This window comes from Lycium barbarum, chromosome 3 (genome assembly GCF_019175385.1).
Source record: "Lycium barbarum isolate Lr01 chromosome 3, ASM1917538v2, whole genome shotgun sequence".
NCBI classification, from domain to species: domain Eukaryota; kingdom Viridiplantae; phylum Streptophyta; class Magnoliopsida; order Solanales; family Solanaceae; genus Lycium; species Lycium barbarum.
Window position 1 is genome coordinate 44,237,121 of NC_083339.1, and position 24,502 is coordinate 44,261,622.

The window sequence follows — 24,502 nt, forward strand, 5'->3', positions numbered from 1 at the left end:
CAGACTTCGGTAAATCGTGATTATATCTTTTTGTAATCTTAAAAATTTTCTTTTGTAAAAATCTTCATGCTCTGCAAAACGAACAAACTTGTTAGTGTAAAACAAACTTTACTTAGGGAGGATTTCATTACCCTTTCTCAGATGCTTTGTCTTTATCACATCTCTTCAAGTTTTTGTCTTCGTCATCATTATTCGCTTTTCGGATGCTTCTTGCTTTTATTGCTTTGTCTTTGAATTTTTCGTCTTTTCTTTTGCTTTTGTTGTTTTGCCTTTGGTTGTTTGCTTTGTTTTGTTCCGCTAGCGCCATTTCCTGTCTTAGTCACTGAACAAACTGTTGACACCCAATTTTGTCCCGCCTCTCCTCCGAAATACCTATTTATGCTTCTAATATTTTTGGAATTTTAAAAAAAAAAACATATATATTTATATTTTACTATAATTATTAGCCTTTTATCAATACTGGCGTTTCATTATTCTATTACAGTTACTAGCCATCATCATCATCATTTATTATTATTATTATTATTTTTATTATTATTATTATTATTACTATTACTATTACTATTATTATTATTATTATTATTATTATTATAATTATAATTATAATTATAATTATAATTCACAATTTTTATCACTTCGGCATTTTACTAGCTCACGCACACGCATCGCATTTATCTTTGCATAATTAAATAATAGTGTTTATGTACTGTGGATTTTCGAAATATTATTGCACGGCTATTACAACGCCATTTTTTATTATCTGAGCACTAATAATTGCATATTTTATATTGAGTAATATTTTAACACAAGTTATTTAAATAGGTCTTTTGTTTAAATGTAGTAACCCAATCAACTCATACTATTTTCGGACCAATTCATAAAATCAGCCCAACACCCTATTCATACACAACCAGCCCAACATTTTAATTCAACTCAGCCCATTATTTAAACTATACCCAGCCCATACCACCGACCCGACCCGCCCCTCCACTTAACAATGGTAGGGTTTCTTTCATTTCTCTTTCCCTTCCTCCACCGCCGCGCCTCCCCTCTCCCTTTCCTCTCTTCTCCCTCGCCTTCCTCTCCACCCGCCCTCTGACTTCGCCCATACTCTGACGTCCCACTTCTCCTACTCCCCCCCCCCCCCCCCCCACGCTTCTGCCATTCCCCACGTTACCTCTGCCATCCCCATCGCCACCCCACTGTTTCTCTCTCCCACGCCTCCACCATACCTCTGACACCCCCACGTTACCTCTGCCACCTCCACCTTCCCCTGTTCCCCACGCGTATTTTTTCTTCTATTTCAACAAAATCATATAAATAGTGGCGGTGGAAATCGTTTAAAGGGGGTTTTTTTTAAGGAGAGATCGAGAAATCCCCTCTAAAAAAAATACAAGTTCTTGAGCCATCTAAAAAGTCCCTTGCAAGAACAGATCTAAAACCCCGAAATTCTCTAAAAAATAACAAGTTTTTTCCAGTAGCAAAATCACCTAAGCAATATTAGTTCGTCGGTCTTATTTCTGAATATCGAGTCGAAATCCAGTCGTTTTGTTTTCGTTTGCGTTGGTCGTGTTTTGAATCTGAATATTGCAAATTCGGATTTAGCGAGTATTCGAGGGTAAGATCGAAAACTCAAAGCTTTAGTTCGCTGCACCCGAAGAAAGTCAGTAACCATCCCTTTTATATATTTATCAGTGAATTAAGTATTTTCTATTTGTGTTATATGTTTTGTGTGCTTTACATGTTTGTTAGTTAGGTAGTTTGATAATGCTAATAGATGTTATTCCAGTTCTGTTTAGATTAGGCCGGTGTAATTTCAGCATGTACATCAGTTAGTTAGTTTAATCTTAATGTGTGTTAGTGTTAGTTCTGTCTTAGTTCATTCATCTATGTCAGTATGAAGAAATTGAGTTTAGTGGCCAGTATGTGGATCCTCACATTAATTTGTATGTTCGTTTGGTTGTTTAATCAAACAGTTCAACACTCTATGCCTAAAGTTATTGTTTGTACTGCTAGCATGAAATTAGACATGATTTCTTGCCTTATGTCATAATCAACATATAAAGAATGGATTAGAAAGGTTTATCTTAGGTAGTGAATTTGGTAAAATTATGAGCAAACTTAAAGTGGCATGCCCTATGACTTGTTTGTGATCAGTAAGATAAATGGTATCTTTTGTGTCTTGTATGACTTCATGGAATGTTTACAAGATTGTGACACTTAAACTCTGATAGCCAGTTCTTTTGTATTGTGATCTGAATGTGATCATCTGTGGAAGTATCTGTCTGTTTTTCCCACATAGTTGCCTAACTGAAACATAGAAATCTGAAGAGCATATTGTGAACCTTTATACATCCTCTCAGATTGTTTGTTGGTACTCAAGTGATCTTAGAACTTAACTTGGGTTTCAAAAATGCACTCTTCTGTCTGATCTCGAAAATTCTTCAGGGGATGTCACGGGAGTTGTAAGGAGATAGACTATTGTTTAATACATTATCATTTCCATGGGAGTCTAAGTGATTAAGCCTTAACAGTCTGAAATATCCTGGAAAATGTAATTGATGTCTGGCAGTCTCGGTATATGCGTATGTGATTCGAACTTGTGAAGTATAACTCTGTGTTTAATTCTGATTTCACTGTTAGAAGAGGATGTTGTTACTGCACATTGGATAAATAGGAATGTATGCTAACATAGGTAAGAAATATAGGCATTTGAACTCAACTGCTTCAGTTTCTGTCTGTGAAGAGAATTTGTCCTTTGTGAAGAGTAAAAGGAATCAGTATAAGTTAAGGTCTATTTAAAAAAAAAAACTGGAATATGATCTTCTTCTGTCTAAGCATGATTGGTGTATTTGAATAATGTGCAGTTAGAGAGTTTTCCATGACAATTTAACTCCAATCATGTAATGAAATGCATGAGTATTTTTGCAGTGGGATCTCTAGAATGTGTTATGTGTTTTAAGTGATACAATTTTGTCCATGTTGTATGTACATATATCCCCTCCTGTAGTTTAAGAATTCAACTAAATATTTGCTTTACTGTTATGAATTGGGTTAAACCATGCTAAGGATAAAATTTGAGAAATGTAAAGAGGGTTGTCACTCTGTTCGTTTTTTTTTTTTTTTTTTGTTGTGTTAAGTGTCTTTAGAATATAGGCAGTATGGCATTTATTGAATATGGGAAGTATCCTGAAGTCTCTTTGAGTGAAGTATGTGTTAGTTAGTTTTTTTTTTTTTTTTGCATATATTTTATATTATCAGTGTATATCTTTATTAAAATTCTACACATGCTGCAAGTACATTTGTTTAAAGTATGTATATATGCAGTATACTCAAATATACATAGTATATATATCATTCACTGATCTGTTCCTTTTTTATTTTTACATTACATATGTTTAGCCTTATTTATTGATTACGTACTAATCTCTCTCTTTCTTTCATTTCTTTGCATGAATCTCGCGTACGAGTCCGAGGGATTCGTTCCTTTGCCGCATTCGATGTTGGGCTAAAAGCCCAACGTAATTTCCTCCGAGTCGTTCGTCATTCAATCCATCCGCAGCAAAAAATAAAGTCTTCTATGACCAAAGTCCACACAGCAACAGTCCGAAAATGGGCTGAGCTTATTTAGCTTATTGTCCCTTCTATTTTTTTTTTTGTGAATTTAATTTGTATTACCCAACTAACTCTTTGTTTCATTCCCTTTTTTTAGTTTAGATAAATCCTAATTAATCAGTAGGTTTAGTTTTGGTAACGGGTAGTTAGTGTTAGAGGAGCTAACAATTCATTTCATAAGTTTCACTTCTTTCTTTTCATATTAAAACCATTCATAATGTCTAATTTTTATTTTATTTAAAAAATCGATTTGCGAAATAGAATGATTATATATATTTTAAGTTAAGAGAATCGTATTTTATTCTTACTATCCTAAAAATTTCAAAACATTACTAATACGCAAAAAATAAACTCAAGTGAATTTTATAAATATTTTTAGATTCATTAAATTATATATACCTTGAGATAAAAAAAAACGTAATTAAATAAATTAAAAAAAGGGGGAAAAGGAAACTCTATCATCTTTTGCATGTTATTTATAAAATAGTTTCAGATTGTTCTTTTATGTAATTTTATTCCAAGTATAAATTGGCTAGCCCTCCTTTCAAAGCTTCTACACATAATGCAAAATACTTTGAAGGTCTCATTTCAAAGTAACATTATTATAGTAATATTTATAGCTTGTTTTAAAAAATAACATTTGAAACCTCTTTTTGTGGAAATTATTCTACAAGTTCTACTCCAACAGCATCATTATGTTCTTTCTTCAAAATCTTAGCAACCCTTATAAGTCGATTTTAAAATAGCCTTTGAAGTGCTTCTTTTATACAAATAATAATATTTGTCGTAAACCTTATTCTAACTAATATTATTTCCCTTTTAAAACTTTGGCGATAGTTGTAAGCTACTTTCTGAAATTTAAATATTAAATTTCCCCTTAATTAATTAACCTAAGTTTGGTCGGATAACCGTAAGTTAACGGATTCTAAAGGATGCCTAACCCCTTCCCTTTAGGATAATATAGAGCCCTTACCTAGAATCACAATGGTTAAGCAGACTATTAATTGAGGTTTAGTTTTAACTTTGCCTTAGTTAACGTTTAGGTGTCCTAATTCACCATTAAATTAATTAGGTGGCGACTCCTTAAAACAAAATAAACAGGAATCACCAATACGTCATACTCCCGCTTCAACCCGGTTAAAATGGGGTATAACAGCTTGGCGACTCCGCTGGGGACTTTTAGGTTCTAACAATAACAAACTTAGGTTAATAAATAATTTGTGGGATATTTTGTTTGTTTTATTTTATTTTGCCTATATTGTTGCTTTATGTGCTTTTAAATGTTTGTATTTCATTCCTTATGTGCATTTTTTCTATGTAACATGTATATTACTGCTTTTCATAAATTGGCATTCCGCTCATATATCCTCCATTTCTGGAAAATTCACACTATCACACGTACACGCGAGGTGTGTTTTGCGCACCCGCAAATTTCTTCATAGAATCCAAATTTTAGGAGAGTTGGCGTATGCGCGGGGTGCCCGAGTAACGGGGACCGCGTAGCCTTCTCACTCGAGTAGTCCGCTCGGGAACCTTGTGTCTAGTAAACCCACTCTTAGTCTACCTAGGGTAGAGCGAAAACCAAAACCTTGTAAGGACATGCATCATTTTAAACCTAGGAGGCTTAATAACCTTGGTGTATTAAGTTCATTAGTCAACCTTACCAAATGTCCAAATGAGTTTATGACTCTAAGTGACACTATTCACTATCTATGTGCATTATCTGAAGGACAAATATGTGGAATATGTGGACCAAGGACTCTATAGATAAATATTTCAGGAAAAACTGACATTTTGTTACAGGTTGTCGTGGAGCATTCAATTAATACCGGAGGGTTGAAGACAACTAATAGAAATTAGTGGAGATGGAATATTAGATATCTTAGATTAACTTTGAGTTGTATTATTAAGCTGGCATGTAATAAATGTTTTTAGTTTTAGAAGAGTTGTGGAATGATACATAAAAGACATGTTTGTCCTTCAAATGTTCGTTAGGCCTACCTCTGGCATAAAGAGGTCCCTTGCATTATAAAACGCGACTTATGTGTGCAATAATGTGTTTATATGCAATAATATGTCATTACCGTATACTGACTCATTTTCTTTTTCTTTTTCTTGTTTTATGTTTTTTCTTTTTAAACTCATTTTTTCAAAACCAAAAGGTTGACTTGTGCTAAAGGGGAACTAGCGGAGCATCCATATTTCACATGGTCTAGAGCCAAGAAATCAGACTCTGACTCATCACTAGTCACCTGGTTAACTAAAAAGAGTCGTTCTAAAATGGAGCAAAGTTTGATCAATGCAACCACTTCATCTGAGCCATCTCTTAGTTTACCGATCACAAGTGATCCCACATCCTCTAATGAACCAGAAACACATTTGGAGATCATTGCTCGTCTGGAGCGACGAGTTGCTGAATTAAGTCACATGGTACTTCAAAATCGGTCATTTTCTCAAACTCCGCCATATATGACTCCATCTCACGGGGTTCGTCAGACTTTGCCTATGCCACCTCCATTCCCAAATTTGGATGAACTTAACCAAACAAACTATTTTACCACTTCTCAACCAGCTCATTCCGAACCCATTGCCCACCTAGTCACTCAAAATTCTCCCCTTTTATTTACAGCTACCTCTTCAAAAACTCAGTTCATACCGCCGACACATGATGTTACCAATGCGCATCAAGTTCCGCCAGTGTATACTTATACCACAGCTCCACCCATGACACAAATCCAAGGACAATATCGCACAGATGCTGATCATTATGTCGAAGTTGAAAATGAGGCAAGGGCAGTTAATGATGAAATGATAAATAGAAAGCTCAAAAGTTTGGAAGATGCCATGAGGAGTTTGCGTGGACTCGGTAGTAACCAAAGCGTGAGTTTTGAAGAGTTATGTGCATTTCCTGAGGTAGAATTGCCACCAGGTTACAAGATTCCAAAATTTGAGAAGTTTGATGGGTCGGGAAACCCTTTCTTCCATCTGAAGGTCTATTGTGAAAAGTTGATTGGAGTGGGGAAGAACGAAGGGATAAGAGTCAAGCTATTCAATCAGAGTTTGAGTGGAATAGCCTTGGAGTGGTATTCTAAGCAAGATACAACCAAATGGTGTACTTGGGATGACTTGGCAAATGCTTTTGTGGATCATTACAAGTTTCATGTTGAGATCGCTCCTGACAGAATCTCAATTACAAAGTTAAAGAAGAAATTAACCGAATCATTCCGAGAATATGCCATACGGTGGAGGGAAGAAGCATCTAGGGTGCACCCGCCCATGGAGGAAACAGAAATGGTTACTTTCTTCATTCAGGCACTAGAACCAGAGTACTATGAACGTTTGGTGACAATGGGCGGAAAAACTTTTGCAGAAGTGATCAAAGCTGGAGACATGATCGAAGATGGCATTAAGACAGGGAGAATAACAAGTCTTGCGGCTTTACAGTCTACTAGTAGGTCCCTACAAATTGGTGCTCTCGGAAACGGAAAGAAAAAAGAAAAAGAAGCGGCATCGGTAATGGCTTTGGGAAACACCTCATACCATCATCACAACCCCCGCGATACAATTCTAACGCTCTCCACTCACCATATTTCCAATATTCGTCACATCCATACAACCAAACTTTGTCAGCCTCAATCATCACAAATTTCCTACCCCGTCTACAATACCCAGCCTACATACCGAGCTCCACGACCACCAATATACCCAGCTCCACCATCACAATCTCATCATCCAAACAATGCATCCGCATCTCCCCTAAATAAACCGTTTCGCAATTTCACACCATTGGGAGAGCCATTGAGCGTTGTTTTTGAAAGACTGCAAGCTTCAGGCTTAGTATGTCCTGTGGAAGGTAGAATTCCAGATCCACTACCTAGAAGTTTTGATCCCACTAAAACATGTGCATATCATTCGGGGGTAAAAGGCCATTCCACTGATTGTTGTTACGCATTGAAACATAAGGTTGAAGATCTTATTGAAGCAAAACAGATCATGGTCAAACAACCAACACCAAATGTGGTTAACAATCCACTCCCAACCCATGAGAGGGCCACGATAAATGTGATTGGAATAGATGAAAATGATGACGATCCAGTCGAATTCATAGTGCCTGTGGATAGCGTGGAAGATCATGGTATTGTAGCCGTTGCTTCTCGAGTATTGTCCCTTTCTAAGGTGGACAAGCAGATATTGTCCCTTTCTAAGGTGGACAAACAAATATTGTCTTCGTAAAAATAAATTGAGATGCCGAGAACCATATCTTTGACATGGTTTATGTCTCATTGTCGATGTGGGTGGCCAAATGCTCTCCTTTGCTTTCTTTGAAGCCTTTGTTATGTGGCGATTATCTTGATGCCTTTATGAATTTTGAATTGTATTGCCAAAGTCCGTTCTGATGGTCCTGCCACCTGTACTGAAAGCAACTGATTAATAGATATGTTGTTGCTTTGCTAGCGACCATAGTTAAAACAATTCTTAAGAAAGAAACTTGGGGAAAGGGCCAATGGTATATGCGAACCACCGAGCATCTTTTGCTCGTTGTAGAGGCAGGACGCGTTTTCCATGATTTTTCTTCGTAGTGGTCCTTGATGCACTTTGTAGGATCTTTGCTTTTCCCAAAGAGTTTGGTATTCCTTTTCAACAAATTGCTCCTATTTGCGGTCAAGGGAAGTCGTTAATGACTTGATGGTGGCTTTCTGCAAAACTTGAAGCAAAAAGGCGTTAAACTAGTCAAAAGAAACGACAATGTATTCATAAAGGAGAAGAAGAGAGTTCAAAGTGTAGTCGTTCGGCTTTCGCCATTCGGCTTTCGCCATTCGAGAGGTTTTATTTGATTTTTCTTATCGTTGTTGCGGATTTGATGTCCACCTTTGTCCGTCATTTTTGGGCATGTCCTCAATGTTTGACGGCGTTACCTGCAAAACCCTTATACTAAAGTTAGTAAGATATGACAGATAAAGTTGGATATGAAACCATTTGACGTGGCGACTCTTATATAGTTGATACCTTTGATAGTATGATGTCACTTAGCAACGACGTTATTCTGAGTCAGAAAAATGGAAATTTTGAGGTTTCCTCAAAATTTCTGCCCCAGTGTAGAGGTGTATTCGCTAATTCTTAAACTTGTCGTACCGAAAGAATTTTTGAGATTCTCTCAAAAATTCTGCCCCAGTTAAAGCTGCGTTGGCGACCTATCGTGTCGAGTTTTGAGAAACTTTTGAGATCTCCCAAAAAGATCTCAAAATTTCTGCCCCAGTTTCTATCTAGGGATATCTACGATTTTCGTTTGGTGCTACCAAACTCGAAAAATGCCTATGTAATCCCACTTTGGGAATTATGTCATAAACATAACTGGTTGTAATGTTTTTATGACATCATCTCGAATTTTTGAGACCAGCGTATCGTCCTATGACAATCCACTTTAGAGATAGGCAATGTCTACTTAAGACGTAAGTGTCACGTTTTTAGGGCGGACGACCCTGTTTGTCTCATTTTTAGGGCGGACGATTGCTTTGTCACGAAGATAAGTTTGTTTTTATTCTACCATTCTCGCGTAGTTATAACCCCTCGATTTTGATTTATAGTTATAACCTTCTTGGTATCGCTTGAGAACGGCTTTCTCGGCGTTCTTCGTAGCCTTCTTAACTTCTTTGTCTTCATCTCGACCCCCGAGGACTGTGGCTCTCTGGGTTAGATGGTTGTTTTGCCCTTTTTGGTTTTTATGCCGTCTTTATGACACTATGTCTATCTTATAGCCTACTTGATGGCATCGCCCTTGTGGCGCTTCGTACATTTGTAGCTTCTTTTGCTTGATTTTGTTTATAGCCCCTTCGGCTCAATTGTGTCACCCATGCGGCGTTTTGTCCTTTTATAGCCCCTTTGGCTCAATTGACTCATTTCCTTTGACATATGCCTCTTAATCTTATAGCAATCATATGTACTTAAAGAAGATGATTAGTAGCTACGTGGTCGCTTTACCAGTGACTTTAGTCAAGATAATATAAAAAGGACTTTAGAAAGATATACAAAACCGTTGAGCAATTTCTTGCTTTTGTAGGGGTAGGCCTTGCTCTCTATCGGTTTTTTCGATCTTTGACCGTACTTTGTAGCCTGATGTGGAGCTCCTATTTTTCGGGAAGATTTGGCATTCCTTCTTAGCAAGTTGTCCCGTTTTGGGGTCGATGGGAGTCATTGATGACTTGAAGTTGACTCTGGAAAATTTTAAAGCAAAGTCGTTAAAAGTAGCCCTTCAAAATTAGGAGAAGAGTTAGAGATACCGCTGTTCGTCCTAGGCCATTAAATAGGCTTTTGAGATTTTCGGCCTTCATTGAAGGCTTGATGTTTGTTTTGCTTGTTTTGTGATGATTACACTCGAGCAAGTGATGTTGTTAATCCTTTAGTCTTGATGTGCTAGTCTTTGGCAGTGTTGATGCCTAATCCCTGCGAGATTTGACTTTATTGTCAGTAGAATCATAGTATTTTTTTGATAAGGATAACGCAAAAGGTTAGTGACGAAGCCATCTTGGCTAATGTGGATTGGTGAGGATCAAATCAGTGTCTCATACTCTTGATTCCCGAGTTCAACTTTACATAATGTCGTAACCTGCAATATTCTAAGAGCAAGTGCCAGTGGACATAGCAAAGTGAAAGGAATCCAATTTGAAGGCTGAGTTAGAAATGAAGTCGTTTTTTGGCTTATAGAGTTGTGGCGATGGTAGGCCCAATAACGCCTTTGGTTGGACTTGACGTCGACTTGAGGCTCATTGTTTTGTAGCTTCCTTGTCCCTGTGCTCAAAGAAAATTTCTTTAGAGTAAAAGTGATTGACTCGTGTTGACCTCACCGAGCGTGTCATGATAGACTGAAGGAAACGGGAATGTGATCCCAGGGATAAGTATTGAGTGAGTCGAAGGCTAAATAACCGATATAGGACGTCACGTAAGGCAAGTTCCATTTTTTTTAATTTCTACAAAAAGGATGAATCGTTCGTTCGAAAGAAGCCACTTACGTTCTTATTTTGGATTCTCATAAGGGAAGGAGTTGTTCGTTTGATTGGGAAACTCTAATGAATGAAGATATTAGAATTGTCGAACTGTTTTGAGCCAGTCGCCCCGGCTTCCAGTCCTAGGGCACTTAGTTCAAGATGTTTGCGCTTAAAAATTTGAATAGCTTGACTGATTCGAAGACATAACCCAGATATGCTCGGAGAGTCCATATTTCGAAACAGTGGAAGAATGAAGTTTTTGAAGAATGGATCAAAGACGTACCCGAATTCCTTATCAAGGTTTGTGGTTTGAAACAGTGGGGGAGACCGCACCCTTATATAGGATTGCCTACATATCTTGCTGGAACAAGAATCAAGTCTAACGTAGTTCGAAATTCGAAACTGACGTATTTGGCTTGTCTATCTGAAGAAGCGCAAGCTTATCATTTTTGGATGTCGGACATTTTAGCGTAGCGCATGGGTGGTCTAAAAAAGGTCGTAATCTTGAATTTTTTAAGGAGTTGTGATTTGGTTTTTGTAATATCATGATAGTGTAGCGCATGGGTGAGCTAAAAAAAGTTGTGGTTTGAATTTTTTGAGATCACGATAGCGTAGCACATGGATGGGCTAAAACGAATCACGACTTAAGTTTCGGTACTGAAACCTCTCGGTGGTCCCCACGAGTCAATCAAAAGAGAAGAAAAACTCAAGAGGTAAACGTGTTAGTTCGTTAATCATAATAAGACATGTAACATCTGTTTTACTTGAAACATATTGTCCAAACTTCGACTCACATAGAGACTTTTGGAGATGACCCGGATGGACAGGATTTTGCCAATTCGACTGATTTTTGTGCGACTTTGGTAATTTTTCTATGTGACAGTGATCTTTGAGGATGACACGGTCAACGAGTATTGGATGATGACTTGGCCATTTTAGACTTGAAGTGTTTGGACTTTGAAAGGGCAAAGTATGACCTTAACTATCTTTTGGGTCTGATAAGAATGCTTTTTTAGGAATGAAGTATTTGTCGGCAATTTGCGACAGCTGGGCTATTTGTCTTAAAACTTTAGAGGTTGCGAGGACCAAGGGGTGCGGATCTTAACAATATTGAGTGTAAAAAATATGCTTTTGGAAATGACGTGGTTCACGTTGATTGGATAATGATCGAATGACGTTTTAGAAGTTTTAGAAAACTTGACTTTTGACGTAGTGTTTCGAGATTTTACTTTGGGGTGCGTTTTGACGACATTCTAAGATTTTCGGAACCGAACTATGAACTATTCGTGTTTGAAGCAAAACAAACGTCTTTATATGCGCAAATCAAAAATAGGCATGGCAAAGCAGAGTATATAGAACATAGTATGTAAACAATATATATCATGTAATCAATATATCAACAAAAGTATACTATCGTTTGAAGGATGCAGGTACCGTTAAGTCATTTAGTTTGCCCCAATATATACAACATTGATAAATATTGAATAGGGATACATAAAGGGAAACAGGGTATACAAAATATCAGTCCCACGCAGGCGTACAACTCCTAAACTAAAAAGTAAAAACCCAAACCCAAGGGCAAACGGTTCATATAACGGCATGTACATCTTCAATTTTTTCACTTAGTTGGATGCGGGCGGTCTTACTGTTCGATTCAGGTAGGTTTGAGATACCCAAACCGGTCTATGGTCCGTATGCGCTATACTAGTAGGGATTTAGCTTCGCTCTACACTAGTTATTCTAGACTGGTTTTTCAAGCAAATGACACAGGTTACCCGAGCGGACAAGCTGGGGCTGGGCTCTCTAAGGACGTGGGTTGACCGCATGCCCACTCGACCTTAGAGACCTCCAAAGAAATATAGCAAAGGGTTTTTTAGTGAAGGTATGACTGCAACTCATCCCGCGTCGTCACCCTTAGAAATAAAGTGTAAAATAAAATGTCAGGAGTGGCGGAGTATGCATGCATGAATGACAGTTATATTTTGCGAAAAGTTAAACATAAAAACAATTTATATCACTTAAACAATTTATATCATACAAACACACAAATTATAGGAACCCTTATGGTTAGAACCTTAAATTTTTCCCAGTAGATTCGTCATCTGTAGCGGTTCTATTTTTTTCGATTCGTATTTGCACTTGCCTTATTTAAAAAGGAAAATGTCTCGGGGAAGTACGGTTGTCAATCGTACGAAAAAAAGGAAAAAATATACTTCTACGCGGATGGTACTCTAAATGGACTTTATTTTAGAGTCGCCACCTAATTTTTAGGAAATTAGAAAAACCAGTTCGAAAAGGGATCATTCAAAACAGTTAAATTTTAAAAGAATCCTAATCTAACCAAAGTTCGGGTAAGGGTCCTGCTGATCCCTCGGGAAGGTGTTAGGCACCCCGGTATTAAGGATCCGTAAAATACGGTTGACCTACGGGTTCTAATAGTATGCCTTTGCAGATATAAATTGTTTGTGATAAAAAACTACTTTTTTTTATATTTCCGCAAATCAAGATGTGTCATTTCTGCAAAAATACTCACTTTTCAAGAAAATGAAAATAGTAGAGTTTAGCCCAAAATTGGGCGTTTTGCGTTTCGGACTAGAACAACTAGGTTAAAACCCGAAGGCTTTAACCTAAGTAGAATAATACGTAAGCCCACCTGAGTTTAGAAAAAGGATTTTTAGTTTTAAGTTTTATAAAAAAAATCATTTTTTGGCATCCTATTATTATCCATATTTGAACCATATTTTATATATTTTAGATTTTTATCCTTTTAGTCAAGTTAATCCAAAGAATAGTTTAAGTCTAATTTTATCCAAAATGTCCATATGCACGGTCCACAATCATTTTTGTCTATAGTTCCGCAAAATTAATGAAGTCTATTATTTTGTCCCAAAAATCATTTTTATATGCTAATATTGTAAAAATCAGTTTTTATATTTGAAAATGGTTTTTTAGCAACTCTAATGCATGACAATTTTTAAGGGTTCCAATAAATCACATTTAATCAATTTTGACAAATAAATAGTAAAGAGATAGGGAGTTGGGCCGACCAAACCCAACAGAAAATGCATAAGTAAATATTTCCGCTCCAAATTATGCTCCAATGCCTTAGTCCTTCCATGATAGGGGTTGACTCGATCTAGAAATGTTAGTGGGCCTCGAAAGACCCACCAACAAATTTAGGAGGTCACAAAAGATAGATGTACAAAACATTAGTAATAGGCTGAGGTCAATTATCTAATTTACAAAGCCAAAATGAATTACAATGCTTTTAAGCCAAGCCCATAATTATCATACTTATAAATAAAAGGACAATTTATGCAAAAGGCTCAATAGTTGCTATGAATTAGTAACAAACTCATAAGAACTAAGTTGTTTTTAGTAAGTTTCATAACTAGAAAATTTTAAATTTGACATTACATAATTTTAGCACAAAATTAAACATATCAGTTTTAGTCAAATAATAAGTGACCCCCCCCCCCCCCCCCCCCCAAAAAAAAAGTAACCTGTGTCTTGGCAGAATTAATGTAACTTAACAGATTTAAGGATTTATTCCATAATTAAAATAACTTATTACATTCCATTTAATGAGGGCACCAGTTAATAATCCCTATAAATAAGCAAAAAGATAAATCCAGAGAGGATAACTTCCTTATATAGTTCATCAAAAAATAACTTCCTATACACACAGACACACAAGTATACAAACAATCTATGTTCAGAAAAAGAATGTGCGCGTCTTTTTAAAAATAATAAAAAAATATATTAGATGTATGTTAAATTAGTAACCGTGTATTTTATATATATATATATATATATATATATATATATATATATATATATATATATAGGAAATATATGACATGTCTTTTATATCCCAAGTAAATATTGCTGTAATTAAATTTAAAGTGGCGAATATACCACAAATATGTTATCTATGAGCATATAATGTTTTTTAAGCTTTTCATAATTATGACATATTTTCTGGTATAAATGTTTAATATATCATAAACATAACTGGAATATACCATAAATTGTGTCAATAATTTTGTGTATTAATTAAGCATAATCGTGCATATTCTCAAAGATCTTACTTATATTGTACTTATATCATCAAAATAAAATAAAAACATGCTTTTTATGATGTTTTATCATCCAACCCCTAATTTAGTGGTATTAGCATTTGTGGAAAATAGGGAAGAGAGAGAGAAAATATTATTCTAGCATTTAATCCGAATTTAGTTTGAGAAAAGAGAAAAGCGGAAAAAAAGAACTTCTAGCATTCAATTCCTAATTTAGTAAGAGAAAGAGAGTAAAATTCATCCCTTCATTTGGGACATTACTCATGTTTAATTATTGGCTAAATCTGTTATATAATATGTTATTTTTGAAATATTTAAAAAGTTCTAAAAATAATGCAAATAACTTTTATAAAATGAATTGCAACGTAAAATTCTTTTTTTTTTTTTTTTATATATCAAAAGCTAACAATATTGAATAAATCATACTAAACCACCCACACAATGTCAAAATTTTAAATTAAGCTACTCTTTTGTCTTATTTTTTTTTATCAATTTAACTAACCTAAAATTACTTAACATTGTCTAAATCAAATTTCTAATTTATTTTCATTTTTCAAATAGTAATAAATCCATAGGATACTCACCTAATCATGTAACTAAAGCTAGGCTAGCACATAATTCTTTTCACCTACACAAACATCATAAATAACATATAATCATAGCTAAAAATGAAATAAAGGATGGAATTAGAGGTTACTTTTTGATGGGGCAACCTAAAGATCAAAAGGAGGGATTGAGTCAACCAAATTCAAGCACCAACACGTCACAAATCTTTGAAAACCCCTTTGTCTTTTTATTTTTTTGGATGATATCCGTATTCTATGTATATATATATCTATTTTATTTATATTTTGTGTATTTTTAGTAAGAGTGTATATAGGCTACTAACTTTTGAATATATCGATCAAACCTTAGGTTTTTTTTTTTTTTTTTTTGCTAATTTTCGAACTCCCTTTCTTTGTTTTCTTTTTTCCTCTCTTGTGTGTGGTTTCACTAATGGATTGTTAGGTGGTGAAAATGGTGAAGGTAAAAAATGGAGTGAAAGAAGGTGGTGATATATTTTTTTATTGCTATGGGTCCCTCCTTTTTTTTTCCTCATCCGTGATCATTTTCTAGGAAGATGATGATGGATATTTTTTGTTTTCTATTGTGTGGTTCCCATCCCCCAAATGGTAAGATAAAATTTCCCCTTTTTTCTCTCTAAAAAAAACGTGACCTCTCCCATTTTTAATGTCCATCCCTTCTATTTGTAGGCAAGCCGATTTAGAATTTTATGGACAAAAATAGGTCATGTGGCTATAGCTTTTTCCCCCAAAATACTTATTCAAATTTTCAAAAATCATCCAACCAAGCATTTAGAATTCTATGGACAAAAATAAGCCACTTGGCCGTACTTTTCCCCCCAAAAAGACCTTATCCAAATAGTAACAACAAAGGTACAAATGGATAAAATCACCTCCTTATTTTTTATAAAAAATGTAGCATAGTTTTTATATAGTTTTAGGTTAATTAGTCTAATACACCCCTCGTAAAATAATATTTCGACGAAATAAAAATCATAATACGATATTTTAAAACACGAGCTTCAAAAGAGCCCAATATTGATATACTTCCGAGTAATATTTAAAAAAGTGAAAAATGCGGTCAAAATGAGCCGCAATTCATACGTCGTTTTAATTAACAATTTTTTCCGAGTTAGGCAGAGCGGGATTTGTATCTTCTTTTCAAATCATCTTTGTGAAAGTAAATAACTCGTAATTTCTTGTAATCGTTAATTTTTATGGAATAATAATTATACATCAACTTTTGCAATTTTCTCGGGATTTTTAAATTTTTAATTTTTTTTAAGGGCATCCTTACTCCGTCTTGGACTCGAAAAATTTGAAAATTAAAATACGCGTTTTATGAGGTGAAAATTAGGTGTCTAACATTCCTTTGAATGAGATCATTGTTGTCAAAATTTTAGACTTCGAGCGTGATAATTGCAATTTGGTAATATTTCTCTATTCCATTTTTCTTATTGTGTAAATTGCTTTATATAGAAGGTCAAGTTTTTGTTGTATAAGGGACATATTTTTATCTACTTAATTGAGATATTCAATTAAACTCTTTGTAACTATGTATGTGTTTGTGTACTTGGTCTCTAATTGCATTTATCAAAGAAGGGAAAGAAAAAAAATTACTCTGTGAACTTTGTCATCGATGCTGTTGTGATGCGAGATGTTGTGAATCAAGTTGACTACGTAAGGGCCTATGGGCTAGAAGTGGTGAATGAGACAACTTAATTTGAATTATTGGGCCGAGTAAAATGTTGAAGAGTTTTATTTGGGATCCAGACCCAATTAGCAAGTTGTTAAAAAGGACTGTGGGTTAGGAAGAAGTTTTTTATGCGTATTATGAAGAAACTGTTTGTTCCTCTCGTCCCATTCACAGTCTAACTCATCCCCATTGTAATTCAGTAGTTTGAGTGTTGTAATTATTATTTGGCTATCACTAATTATATATTTGTGTTGAGAATTCTGGTCTGCTACACGAGATGTCATGCATGAAACTTTGATGTTGAATAACACACATATACGGTAGAGAAGTTCTAACCTTGCTTTACAATATAACTAAATGGCATTTGGTGAGAACATATCATGTGAATTATACTATGTGCTCATTTTTTGTTGAACATATTCTCTGGAGCTTATATCGTTGCTAGGGGTGGGCATGCTATGGTAGATACCGATTACCATACCGAAATCGAAATTTTTTATACCGCGGTTTTGATATTATGGTATGTGGTATGCATTATTAAAAAGTTTGGTATTCGGTACAGTATTCGTTATTCATAAAGAAAATACTGAAATACCGAATATCATACCGAAGTATATATTACATATACAATTCATATATCTTAGTATTATAACAGTAACAAATATATAAACTAGTATTATTAGAAAACTAATTGTTTAAACGTTGGAACTTTGACTACTCTATCTTGATTTATGTCCTTTTTATGTAATTGATTTTCGAAGGGAATTGCTTGTACTTTCTTTTGACTATTTTACATGTGTAAGGTGTTTAGTACATAATAATTGAGACTTTTCTTAAGTAGTGGATGTCATAATTCTCCACAATATGAATATATGTATGTCGAAGTCAGACAAACTATGATACCGATTTACCGTACCGTAAAATATCGATACCGAACCATACCGAATTAATTTGGTACGGTAATGATATAGTATTTTTAGAAACCGAAAACCAAAATTACCGTACCGAAGTGTCAAATACCATACCATACCATACCGTACCATGTCCACCCCTAATCGTTGGTCACCAAGTTCCTCTTATCCATTTACATTATATTTCCACTAGCAGTTGAATTTTGGTTCACCTGATGTGTGGATTCAAGATATCTTGATTATGACATTTTGTTTGAAAAATGAAAAAGGTCCACATGTAACAATAATAGTATGTTTTATCCTTGAAATGAACATGTCACGAAATCATTATGCTGCTTCGTAGAGGTTCTAAATGCCCATTACCTTCCGGCTTTGAAGTTGGTCCCTGAGTTAGGTCGATACTATATTTATATAACTTGTTGGTATTCTATTTTTAGGTCTTATGTGAGATTGTTGGTTTTGTATCCAGTACTACTGGCAATAACTTGCTCTTATAGGCAAATTTCAGAATTTTACTACTCTAATGTACTTATCAATCGCAACATAGAGAAGATTCAACAAAAGATGAAACAAGCTAATGCCAAGGTATTACATTATTTTACTACTATATATAAGGGACAATCAAGGGCTTTTGTAGTTCTCACAAAAGTTTCCAATTTAATGTGAAACTTTATAATTAATTACTTTTAGGTCCTGACCTTATTTTTTAAAGTTAAATTTTCTTTTTGTTCTTGCAGCTTATTTATATATAAGGGACAACTAAGGGCTTTTGTAGTCCTCACAAAAGTTTCCAATTTAATGTGAAACTTTATAATTAATTACTTTTAGGTCCTGACCTTATTTTTTAAAGTCAAATTTTCTTTTTGTTCTTGCAGCTTATTTATATATAAGGGACAACTAAGGGCTTTTGTAGTCCTCACAAAAGTTTCCAATTTAATGTGAAACTTTATAATTAATTACTTTTAGGTCCTGACCTTATTTTTTAAAGTCAAATTTTCTTTTTGTTCTTGCGGCTTATTTTTCAAAAGCTGTCAAACCTCCTACATTATTTCCCCTGTTACTTTCTTCTATTGATTTTATCCATTAACCTAAAAAATAGTCATTTCTTCGTTAGATATTCTTGCTTCTTGTTGCTCTCTCATTTTCTCCCTTTTCATTTATTGCTTATTATTCTCCGACTTTTTTTTTCTCCCGTTGTTGGTTTGTTTGTTATAGATTCTTACATGTAGGCATTTCGTTTACTTTATACTTGTATTACGGGATTTAAGAATTTCTGAAAAATCTTTTACTTACATGTAGACATTTCTTTTACTTTATATTTATAGTTTTTACTTTGATGAGCTCACGTGTGTTTAAAAATATTTGTACTAAAATGATTTTCATGTATACTTTTAAAAATTATTTAGTCTTTCTAGTTTATTTTATCTAAAACATTTATTATGTTAGAAAATCAAGATAGATTTTTTTTTAAAACCTTTACACATTGATACATATGGAGAGAGATTAATGTGGTGAAGGAAAAATTAATATTAATTGAGATTAAAGATATATAGAAGTTAATTTAGTTAATATTTCAAGATTGTAATTTTAACTGAATAAAAACAATATGGGCAATTTTATACGTCGCCTTTGAAATATCTATGATTTATTATAAAAACATAAGTAAAATTTATTAAATGAAGCCATATAGTGTTGAAAATGAAGACAGTACTGTTATCAGTCAATATCGGGTTATATTTAAAATATCTTGTTTGATTAACTAAATTAATCTTTTTAAATATAAAGTATATATGAAAAATTAAATCTTATTAGTTCTTGAGGTTCATTTTAATAAATATAAGTTATTTCTTGAATTTCGTCTAAAACTAAGGTTAAAAATCATATTTAACTTGCATAAACCCTTGACACACAATAATGAGTGAAAATTTAATAAATATAAAAACAAATCTATTTTTATCTATAAATAAAAATCACACACTCACAAATTCACAAAATACGAAAATATTTTTCAATTTATGATCTTCGCAAGTTGTAATTATTATACTTTATCATGTTAGTATAGAATATTGAATCACTTATGTCCCTTTGAGATTTGCTATTTTCCTACTTAACTTTCTTCCTCATAAATACATTTTTTTCATTAAAAATCATCTAATTGTGTGACGAAGGACATTAATAATTATAAAACTGTTCTATAAGAGATCATCAACCTACAAATACATTAAATTAATTATGAAGTAGAAAATGTGACATGCTATATTTATTTCATAAAAACTTCTATTTTAAATTTTGAGTTTGGACTTTGGGCCCCAACTTAGCATGGGCCTTCCAACTAGTTGGTTAAGAGAGGTCAACAAGATCTTTTTTTTTTTTTTTTGGCACGGATTGTCCTTCATTTGGGGTGTTCTTTAATTTTTTCCCTTCAAATTGGTGTTCTTTAAGTTTTGCTCTTCGTCTAATACTCCGAGGTTGTGGGTTCGAATCCCAGCTCAAAAAAAAAAAAAAAAAAAAAACGCAAGGCAAAATTTGGACCTTAAGGACAAAAAGTAAAGACCACTAATTTGAGGGATATAAATTAAAGACCACCCCAGCGAAGGGCAATTCTACAAATTTTGTAGATTACTTACTTAGCTAAAATGGCTACCATCAGTCAGGAAAGCCACGTTTTTGCCTCCGATCAATAGCGCTAAAATGAAGATGCCATCCACTAGACTCAAAATTGACGCGGCGAACTTTTTTGTTAGCCAATTTAATTCTCCCTCCGTTTCAATTTATGTGAACCCATTTGACTGGGCACGACATTTAAGAAAGAGTGAAGACTTTTGAAACTTGTGGTTCAAAATAAGTTTTGAATATTTGTGTAGCTGTAAATCATTTCATAAAGTGAATTTGTTTCCAAATTAGGAAAGATGCCATTCATTTTGACACAGATTAAAAAGGAAATAGGTTCACATAAATTGAAACAGAGGGAATATATCTTAAACTTGCTAGGATTATTTATGGATAGTTAAAAAAAAAATGAATGGCACAAATAGTACCAAAAACACTCTTCTTTTAGTATCAAACAGTAATTGTCACATAATTCATTTAAGAACCGGTTAAAAAAAAGTGGCACCTCTCTTAGGCTAGAACTCATATTTATCTTCTTCTTTTTTATTTTTTTTTATATTTGTTTTTTACCTTTTCTACTATTTTCCTTATTTATCTTTCCCAATTATTGAAACCTCTTTTCCTTATTTAATTGGCTGTGCACGTTTCATTATGGAATAATTACGGCTCAATACTCATAAGTGATATAGTTTACCAAAACTAGCCTAACAATTCACTTCTTACCCTAAATATCCCTTCGTCAATCTAGTTTGCAGCCAGACCACCGCTTCATACCTTTCTCTCTCACAACTCGACTCTCTTCTCTCTCTCATAGCTCGCCTCTCTTCTCTCTTCTCTCTTCCTTCTCTTCATACTACACCATTCAGACCACACAAAATCACCATAAACAGAAGAATCACCAAATCGAAATCCATATTGTTCTTTGAAACCCAGTTGCTTCAATCAATTAGAACTCACCAAAAATGCTAGAATTTGAACCACATACTCTAAAAAAATTTCTTTGGTTTTCAGATCAGAAGTTGAAAAATGCAATTGGGTTGTAATTTTGCTTCACTTTTGTCTTTCATTTAATATTTAAAATTTCTAGCATAACCAAGTGGAAATACGGTGGTGTTAAATTGGATTTTATTAGTCCTCTAGGGAGATGCATATATATTGTATAAAAATGTATAAAAGGTGTATATATGCATCATTATACATTGTTATACATTATACATACATCTTTTATAAAATGCTTATACACCTTTATAGAATACGAGGTGCTGACACCTAATTTTCACCTCATAAGACGCGTATGTTAATTTTCAAAATTCTCGAGTCAAAGACGGAGCAAGGATGCTCCTAAAAAATTAAAATTTCAAAAATCCCAAGAAAATTGCAAAAATTGACTTTCAATTATTATTCTGTAAGAATTGATAATTGCAAGAAAATTATGAGTTATTTACTTTCATAAATATAATTCAAAAATAAAATACATATCTTGCTCCGTCTAACTCGGGAAAATTGTTAATTAAGACGACGTATGAATTACGACTCATTTTTTAAATAATCCCCGGAACTATATCAATATTAGGCTTGTTTTGAAGCTAGTATTTTAAATTTACGGGTTTTAAATTTTAATTAGCCTAAATAACTATTTTATTTGGTTATATGTGTATTTATAATACTTAGTCTTTATTTAATTTAAATTGGGGGAAGAGGGGTCATTTTAAATGTTTTTAAAACTTGGAGGGGGGAGGGGGGTTACTATAAAGGGGAGGGGAAGTTTAATAAAATAAACTTTACCCCCCACCCCCCACATTTTCATTTGCTCACCCATCACTCTCTCTCTTTGTCAAGACAATTTTTAGGGCTAGGGTTTTGCCGCCTCTGGTGGTGTTTCATGGTGATTTATGGCCATTTTTTACTAGATTTGACAAGGCTTTCATGCCCAGTCGTGACTTATCACGATTGCCAGGTTCAATTTCATGTAATTTTTTCATTTGTTGGTCTCGAATTGATTGGTTTTGGGATGTTGCTCGGATTTTTTCATGTACATAGTTGCCATGGGCGGGGCCTCAAGCCCTTAGCCAACTTGTGCGCTATGTACAATAAATGAGGGACCTAGGGTAATTTCCCATAATTTGAGTACCATGCTTTGGGGATTCTATCTTGTTTTGTACGATTTTGGTACTATTATACCATTAAGATGAGGTGAATTTGTTTTATTTGTGACAAGGCATACTACCCTAGATTTTTATGATTTTATTGGAATTTTTTTGGGTACAATTAGTTGGATTCTTAGTTGTATTATGGGATTTATCTGAAATTGTGATTGAAAATAGTACGAATTGGTACAATTTTGAAAATTCCTTTTGTCCTATCCTATTTTGAAATTATTTGGGATATTTTTAGAATGGGGGGGGGGGGGGGGGGGGGGTAATCACCTAGAACTTTCTATTTTGGTCTTTAGGGTTCACACTATTGTCCTATAAATATCTAGCGTTCATGACTAAAAAAGGATCCCAACTTTTATTCTCTCCCACGGCTAAGGTTGAAATTCTCACTAAGATTCTACACTAGCTTTACGTATATTAATATACTACCCTCCAAATACCTATACAAATATAATAGAACTTAATATACACTATAATCATATCAATATACTACAAGACCATATACAAATACTACTATTTTTTGGAGAAATCTAAGAGTTAAGGGTTGTTTAAGGGTGCTTGGTTGTTGGTGTTTGAAGTTTGAATACTCAATCCCTATTTTGATCTTTTGATTGCCCTACAAAGAGGTAATAGCTCATTTTAACCTATTTACTCTATTTTTTGGCCTATGATATGTATTTAAAGTTAGTTTGGATCATGTTATTGCTTTTTGCTTATGAAACTACTTATTAAGTGTGTTTAAAGTTAGTTTGGATCATGTTATTGCTTTTTGCTTATGAAACTGCTTATTAAGTGTGTTTAAAGTTGGTTTGGGTCATGCTATTGCTTTCTTGTTTGTAAAGCTGCTTATCAAATATATGTTTGGAATAATGAGGTTGTTACATGATTCTTAGTACTATAATGTAATATTTGAGGTTTAACATATGAAATAGAGATGGTTTTTGTATTCTTAGTTACTGTTCCATTGCATTTCCTGAGATATTGAGGTGTTTTTGACTCTGTCCAAGGTATTGAGAGGTTCATTAGTCCATCATGGTGTTATTTAAGGGATTGGTGTCTTCAAAAGGAAAAAAATCTTTTCTCTTTTTTCTTTCTAGATAAGAAAGGGGTTTGTTTTGATCCCATGTTACTGTGTCATTGAATTTTTGAGGTTTTTGATACTGGTTTGTTGGTTTAGCTCACTAATTTGGCTAATAACCTTGACATGCCATTTGTGAGTTAGGTGTGTTTATGAGTGCTTGTTTGACTTGGTTTTTATGTCTAAAAGATGAACTTTCAAAATCTGATAGGGTCTTTAAAAATGATTCACTGGTTTCTGGTTGTAATCCCTCCATTTTGTAACTATTTGAACGTAAAAATTTGAAGGATGAATAGGCATTACTGTTTTCTATGTGGTTTGTCTGAATTTGGACTGCTTAGTTTTGAAAACCTGTACTGTTGGCTCCTTCTAGTGTTAAAAGGACTTTTAAGAAAAAGTAATAATTTCTCAGACTTCTCCTTATCAAAATTGGTTAATTGGAAGATATTAGATGACTTGAAAAGTTATTTTGGACCCTCAAATGAACAACTTGCCTAGTGTTTACATGAATGTTTTAAAAAACCTATACCTTTTGTCCCTTGTGTGGTTATGAGGCTGTTTAAAAACTTAAAGATGGAGAACTTGAATGATCTATGGAATTGTTTCTGCCTTGTTTGGATAATGTCTTGTCTTTCTTTGGTCCTGTTAAGTGTCTTTTAATGGGTTGAGTGAATTTTGGACTTGGTTTGTTAGATTCTGAAACCTTTTTGAAATTATAGAAACTATTAGTCAGATATGTGGTTGTTAAAATGAGAACCTATGTGTAATAGATTGTTTTCAATGTTTTGTGTCACCTGTTGCTTGTCTTATT